Here is an 8,489-nt window from a genome sequence, read left to right as displayed (position 1 = left end):
CATGAGAGGAGATTTCCACTAACTTCCCCTTTTATTCCCTTATTCTACACTATTTCCAGTTGACTTCCAACCCCAGGAGCAGATTTTCTGGGGGTGCAGCGGGAGCTGGAAAAGCACCTTTCTGTGAACGCAAACTCTGTTCCATTTCTGGAAGGAAAATTAGGATTTAAGTGATACTGTTTAAAAAGTTTTACTTTTATGAAGCATGTAGTTCTCTTCACTCTGGAGTAAATCATTCAGCTTGATCCTAAGCATATTTATGTTAGCAATTGGCATAAACCAAATGTTAGTGCACTATGCACAATCTTTTCTAAAATACACCTTTCTTATGCCAAATACATCTGCCTTCATTTGCAGATTTTACAGCTGCTGATGGGACTCTATTTCATAACCTGATGGCTACATTAGAGTAAATTATTGAGTGTTTATAAAAGAAGACTGATATAGATTAGAAGGAAAAATCCCAATGGAGCACTTGAATGAAGGGTAAAGAATGAAATAAAGCAGGGGTAAGCAACATACTGCCCCCAGTACGACATCGCCAAATTTCCCCCCAAAATTTGGCAGCACATCGGTGAACAAACTGCTGATTTTCCTTTAAAACAAAGCACATGGAGAGTGTGCACCTTGATTTAAAGAAAAATTGCGCTCCCCAAAGTGATCAGGCAGCGTAAGTAATTTAACTTATACAGAAGGTTTGGGAAAATTCTCTCCGTTAACATTGGAGAGAAAAGATCAAAGTTTGAAATCATAAATTCTTATTCTGCTTTTGAATCTATAGCAATAGTTTTCAAACGTGTTCCTAACAGAGAAGCCTTTCTACACCAACTAATCTGCCAAAGAACCCCTTGTTTCTGCCACACAATCCATGTGCATTGCAGAGACTTCTGGTCTGTGTCTTGGGTGCACATTCATAGACTCATAGAGTTGGAGCAAATATAAGGAAGTACTTCTTCACACAGCACATAGTTAAATTATGGAATTCACTACCACAAGATGTTGTGATGGCCACCAATTTGGATGGTTTTAAAAGGGAGTTGGCTAAATTCCTGGAGGAGAAGGCTATCAGTGGCTGCTTGCCCTGATGGTTATGTGCTGCCTTCAGTATTTGATGCAGTAAGCCTGTGCAGTAAGTTGCTGGGCGACATGGGTGGGAGGGTGCTGTTGCACCATGTCCTGCTTTGTTGGTCCCTGGTTGACAGCTGGTTGGCCACTGTGCGAACAGAGTGCTGGACTAGATGGACAGTTGGTCTGATCCAGCAGCAGGGCACTTCTTATGTTCTTATGTCTTTTAGGCCATCTAATCCAACACTCCCCCCTTAACAATACAGGAAATCAAGGGGTAAAGCAACCGCAGCAGGTGGCTGTGCGACCTCTACTTGAAGATCTCCAGTGAGGGATCCCACCAGCACTCAAGATGTTTCACCTATTGTTCAACCAAAATTTACCTCTTGTAACTGAAGCCCATTAGATCTAGTCCTGATCTCTGGGGTAGCAGGTATGTCTTTTTTCCTCTTCTGTGTGACAGCTTGTCAGATATTTCAAGAGTGCTATCATGTCTACATTCCATCCTGTCCAGACAAACGGCTTACGTGAAGTTGTACACAGTTCCCTTTTTGAGAGAAGACAGATGCAAAATAGAAGTCAAGCAGTTCCGCCATCTTTGTGTCACCAGTTAACATTTTGCCATCAGCAGCAGGCCTACTATAGTTGCCAGTCAGTGTAGACCAGGGATGGGTAAGAGGTGGCCCTCCAGATGTTGCTGGATTGCATCTCCTGTCATCACTCAGTATTGGTTATTCTGCTTAGGGCTGGTGGGAGTTGCAGTCCACCAACCTGGTACCCACCAGATGGGTAGGACTATAATTTCCAATATTCCCCCAGCCAGCATGCTGGCTGGGGGAATATTGGAAATTATAGTCCTACCCATCTGGTGGGTACCAGGTTGACAAAGGCTGATCTAGAGACCCACATGTTCTCTACTCTGGTGTAGGCAATACTGAGATGTGCTAATGGTCTGACCCCATATAAAGCAGCTTCCTGTGTACCTATAGTTACTTGGGAACACATGCTTGAAAGCTGTTGCTATACTGCAAGTGAAAGGAGTAACTAGTACTGGATAAGTGACTAAGAATTAACACTGAGAATGTTTAGATGCTATGAAGCTACGGTAATTACACCATTTACACAGTTGTAGGATGGACTCAGATTTAATTTGCCACCAGGAATTTGTAGGAACTCTGCTCTCAGTTAAACCTTCAAACGGCCATGCAAGAATCCAGTAAATTAGAGCATTCTTTAAGCAGCCTGTTGTATTCATTCTATGCCATTAAGATTCAAATCACTTCTACAGCAGAATGTTCTCATTCAGTGGAAACTGATGTAGAATCCATATGTGGATGCATTTTATGATATCTACATTTTTGCTCAAACATAAATAAAGCCAATACAGTTCTTGGGCAATGATCTAGAAAGCAAATTCAGAGATTTGAAAGAACTCCTTTAGCTATCTAGACTATTGCTACACTCAAGACAATAAAACATACTTCTAAGAATCAGGAATGGTAGTGCAAGAGCTACTTTACCACATACAAACATTTAGGTACAATTTTCAACTAAAAATTATAAAAGAATGCAGGATCTCATTGGCAGAAATCAATGTGATTGATGGATCATTCTATTACTGAACAAAAACTACTTCGGATTGTCACTAGATAGTTGCTATGGTTTCTTGAGGCCTCTTGGCAGCAATTTGCTAGCTTAGCAGGGAGAAAAAGTTGCACAATAGGATAGAAAAATGCTCCATCGAATGTTCACAGTAGTTCCAAACCTCTTCCTGTCTGTATGTCCTTGAAGATCTGTTTTCAGTGTGTGTTTGAAAAAAAACCCAAAACAATAAAACATTGTTAACAACCAATACACGAATATACTATGTACCAAAGTATTTTTTTGAAAAATAAATAATAAATAAATACACATACTGAAAAAAATGTATAACTATTAAAACATTTACACATGCATATAAACACAAAACAACATGATTACATTAGATCAGTCCTAGAGCAATGTTACAAGAAAGCAAGGGAAATTTATGTATCTATTATACTCTGCCTTAAAGGTCTCACAGCAACTTACAGGGGTCTCCAATCCCAGCACTGATCAGGTCCCTATTTGCTTAGCTTCCACAATGCAACAACACTGGTTGAGCAGAGCATCTCTGGAAGATTGGCAAAGGGGTGTGACTCCCCAAATTTTAAGAATTACAAAACCAAAAAGGCTGCTAACCCCACCTCCCAAAAAAGACTGCTGAAATGGAGAAAAACGAAGAGTGAGTTTATGTGTGAAGGGACTGAAACAAATTCCTGGGCTGAGCTTGGGCTTAGAGGCAGTTATTCTTAATATATGCATTCATCTCTGGTTGGCATGTGATTCCAGTGAGCGGAGCTCCAGGTAGTAGTAAAAAACAAAGTAGTCCCACAAGCCCAAAGTCTCCCCACTGTTTTCCACAGTGATTTCTGTACTTCTACTGTAATTAATATCCAGAGGGATCCATGCTACTTGGGGTTTGTGGACCTTACATCAGACATTATAAAGTAGTAGCGAATAAAAAACTTGAATCATGGTGCTTTCTCTTTTTCTGAAACAGAAGATTTGGGAGGGGGTAATGCAGCTGGTTCAAATATATGAAACAAGCATCTCTAAAAAGAAAACGTGTTTTTTTCTTCAGCTATATGAGATAGAGCCATGGTTCACTGGGTCATATAGTGTACAATATTCCTTTTAAAATATATTTTGGCACATCGGTTTCAAGGCTTTTTCCCACCCTGGCAGAAATCACTCCCCAAACAATACAACTCTTTGTTAGGAAGGAGCTTAGTAACAACTGGATTGTGTAGAATAGCCTTTCAGGCTGCTTTTTATTGAATCCCCATCCATCCATTCTCACCCTGCTTGGCACTGGCTTTAATGAGCCTGCCTGAACTATAGTAACCCCTCTGGCAATTTGTAAGGAAGAGAAATTAGATGGATCACTCTCTTCTATGTGTTGGTGATGAGGTAATCGGCTTTCATTACAGGATTTTCTTTATAAGTGGCAAATCTCAGCTGGAAGATCCAGCACCCTCTGTGGATGTAAAGAGCACTTCACCATTACAGTGCGCCAAGCTCAGGATCATGTGTAGCTGCACTTCTCTCCCCCCCCCCCAGCTAAATTTCACCTTGAGCTACACACTTTTCTACATATGACCTCCCTTTCATGTCCTTTCCCAAATGGTGCCATAGTGAAGTGATTGAAAGCATATGGCCAACAACAGAGACAAAAGAAGGGAGAATGGGAGAGTCCGAAAAGCAATGTTAAAAATTATGGAGGCACAAAACCTCTATTTTATCTTATATATCAGGTGCATCACCTTTTCGATCTTGAAGGCCACATGTGATGCTGGCTGGTTGGGGGCTGCAGACCTGGACAGACAGACGTACACACACACACCCCTATAGTCATGTGCACATACATGCATGCAGCCTATCAATCCTCTTCTCTTGCTGGGAGAGGATGGAGAACCTTCTCTCTACTCCATCCCCTAGAAATCATTTTCTTTGCTGCTAGGTCACCTGGTCACAGTCTTCCACATGATGGTAAGATATACTTCATTTCTATTTAAGGTAAGGATAATGATTTCTAAATTTGCATCTATACATATGCAATTCAGTGTCCTCTTTTTGAGTGATGCATGTCCTCTCTCTCTCTCTGGTGACTCATAAGTGGCCATCCTTCTTGTGCAAAAATTTGGGGCCACACACAAGAGAACTGCTTCAGAACCTCCCCAACATCATAGCACTGTGCAAACTCCTGTGCAATGCTCTTGTGCAAGCACTGTGGTTACAGTTCTTTAGATTCCACATGTAGGGCTGTATCCAATACTGTCAATGCTAGCTCTAGTGACACTGCACTAGCAAAAATGAATGCTAGTGCAGTGTCATTAGTGCTTGCTAGGCAAAGGGAAAAAGCAGTGACTTTTTTTGCCATCCCCACCTCTTGCCTGGCAATTGCACTAGCATTGGCTGATGCTAGTTGGATGACAGGATGGGGAACTGCCCCATATATTCTGTGTTTTGAATGGACATGTGAGCTTTCCTGATGGCTTCAGCAGCAAGTCCCTAAAACGACATTCTGCGGTCTCTCGCCTAAAAATCTAGCTACATCTCATGTGAGTCAGAAAAACTGCAGCCCGATGTTACTACACGACGTGCATAGTTGCTAGCCATCAGTAAAAGTGCTGGAAACTGTCTCTCCCCTGAATGCAAGATTTCCTTTACTTTCATGCTTCACTGGTGCTTTGTTGGGCGATGAACACTTTTCCTTTAGCGGCCTTTTGTAAGGGCGGCCTCAGCTTCAGTGTGACTGCTTTGTAAGCCAACTGTTGTGCCATGTGTGGACAAAACATGACCAGTTTGGCTGCAGCCAGTCATCGTGGGCCATACCCATTACATCACCATCAGACGATGGTTAAACTTGACAATGCCAAACAATCTTCAGCTTGTTGTGGGAGGTTTTGTTTTGATGGCTTAAGAATGAAAGGGGTGGGAGAGAGAGAGAGAGAGAGAACAGACTAGCTCCCCATACTTTGGGGTGGGGGAATAGCTGGTTATTGTCTGTAAGATAATAAAACCAAACCTGAAATTTAAGATTCACACAACTAGATTTGGGCAGGGGAGAGGGAGGGAGAGGTAAATATTGGAAAGCAATAAACAAGGACTCACAATTCCATAAGAAAATTGATTAGAAGAGAATCCAACGAGATGAATTAATTCCTATTTTAATTAACTTTTCACTAAGAATATCATCAGCAATTAATGAATAATAGAATCTGAGCAGAGGGATAATTTTTTAAACTAGAACACCGGTGCTATTTAAACATACAAGTGTTATTCATTTAAATTCCTGCTATAACTCGATGTTGAAAAAGACTTCGCCATAAAACCATTTCGCAGTCATATTGTTCCATAACTATATGTTTCCCCTGCCCTCTACCCTTCTTGAGCAGTGGCATGACAGGGTGGTATGACAGCGCCAGAGGAGTTTTCTTGGTTTTGTTTTTGTATAATCTGTTTATTTAGAATAACAAAACCCGAGCACGTTTGACCTTTAAACACAGTGTATGTCACATCTACTAAGAGAACACTGGTGTTTTATGCTCTGTAAACTCATACCCTATAGGAAGGCAAGCAGCCTGATTCTGGACCTGTTGCAGGTTCTGGGCAGTATTCAAGGGCAGCCTGTATAGAGCACTTTATTACAGTAGTCATTTTTAACTGACCTCAGAATAGTTGTTTTTAAATGGATATTGTCTGTTTGTATTTTTGTTTGTATTTTATGTTTTTATGGTTTTAAATTTTGTATATTTCTTTTTAATGTTCACTGTTTTTAACTTTTGTAAACAACCCAGAGAACTTCGGCTATGGGGCGGTATATAAATGTAAATAATAATAATAATAATAATAATAATAATAATTCCAAAGATTGATGGTGGTGGCAAGAACCAGCTCTGTGAGGGAGTGTGATTTCTCTCATCCCAAAATAAAACCAACATTCCCATCTCCCACAGAACAAGCAGACCACCCAATACCACAATAATTCAAAATAGTACTAAAATGCGAGTGCCAAGGGAAGGCCTCTGCTCCTGGATCAGCAGATGAAGAAAGCAGTGCTGGTGTCCGCACAATGATGACGCCAGCGCCATGTGTCCAGAATGTCTCACTAAAGGGATTCCCTATCAATATTTTTTATTGTTGGAGGCAGAATGGGACTCTCAGACATTTCAGAGAATTTCTAATGGGGAAACACAAAGTGCTGGAGCAGCCAAAACATTTGCACATTTTGCTCCTTGTGACTTCATTTCAGGTCACATCTGATTTAATAATAGGCAACAGGTTTTGTGACCTCCCAAAGTATTGTCTAATATAAACCAAATGTTATGTACTTTTCTCTCTGCTTCTGTTAACTTTTTGTAGGCCTAGGCCAGCTCTACACCAAGCAGGATATAACACGTTGAAAACGGTTTGAAAACTGTATGCAGAGTATGCTGGGCCCCAACAATTGTCACTACCGTTATAAAACCATTTTAAAGTAGTAGCATACTACTAGTCCTGTTACTAGTCCCTAGTAGCAGGACTAGTAAAAGTTAACTAGCTTTTGATGCCATCAAAAAGTTAAGTCACACACACACTGTACAGCAGGGATGCAGCACTATTTTACGGGGCCAAATTTTCTCTTACCAGGCCCACTTTGGGCCGGATAACATCATTTGGTATGACCATGTCTATTGATAACTGCTCTATCCCTGCTTTTTCTTCTCTCTCTCTCTCTCTCTCTCTCTCTCTCTCTCTCTCTCTCTCTGTGTGTGTGTGTGTGTGTGTGTGTGTGTGTGTGTGTGTGTGTGTGTGTGTGTGTGTGTGTGTGTGCGTGCTTGGAGAGGCCTGGAGAAAGGGACTTGGCCAATGCGGCAACTACCAGCTCCAGCTGAGTGCCTGGTCTGTGTGTTGCCTGTGTGTGGACTGTGTGGTCCACACCCACACATCCCTGATCCGCGTGGCACTCTGTACACAACTTCCATGCCTGCACTAGGAAGAACAGCCTCTATTTCCAAGAGAGCTGAGTCTCTAGCTTTGCACAGTGTCCGACAACCCACCCCCACCACCTCCCGTGGACACTGAGCATATAATAGTGTTCTCCTCTGCTCTCCTAAAATAATCTCAAGGTTGCCGGTGAGCAGCTCTTGGTGACAGATCCCCTCATCATCATCTGTAAATATGCAGTGCAAAGCTGTAGTAGCTTTGCACTGCAATGGATTCAACATTTAAAACAAAAATGGCATGATCCAGTCACAGTTGAATGAGCACCGTTTGCTGGGCAGGTGGGATACAAATTTAAGAAATAAATTAACGAATGAAATACTTGTACATCCCATTGATTTCAATGGTCTTTAGTTAGGATGAATGGGATTTTCAAATATTTAAATTGATTTGAGCACTATTCAGTAAGAATAAAACCCTAAGCACACTTACTTGGAAATAAGTCCCAGTTAGCCCTAATGGTGCTTGCAGATATGTATGTTATATACATCTCAAAGCAAAAATAATGACTTGAGTTCCAAACATCTCCTTTTGAACAGCTCTTCTGAAATGAGAAATTATTGTGTAACTCTTTAGTGCCCTCCTCTGGTCTATTTCAGTAAAACTACACTGTTAAGGAATCTTATTTCTTCCACTGGGGTGGGGAAGTATCTATTCCCCTCATGAAATAACGTGAATGCTTTTCTCATATCCAAAACTAAGTGTTCTGGGCTGTGGCAGTGAGATTACAGCAACCAGGTGGAGAACATTAAGCCAGTGCTCTCTCATCAGGTCTTTTATTTCCCCAAGATTCCCCCACTCCCAGAAATTTAACTAAACAAAAAATAAAAGTCAGTACCGCACAGTAATTCTGGAAG

The sequence above is a fragment of the Elgaria multicarinata genome, chromosome 4, assembly GCF_023053635.1.
Source record: "Elgaria multicarinata webbii isolate HBS135686 ecotype San Diego chromosome 4, rElgMul1.1.pri, whole genome shotgun sequence".
Lineage (NCBI taxonomy): Eukaryota > Metazoa > Chordata > Lepidosauria > Squamata > Anguidae > Elgaria > Elgaria multicarinata.
This window is presented reverse-complemented; position numbering follows the sequence as displayed.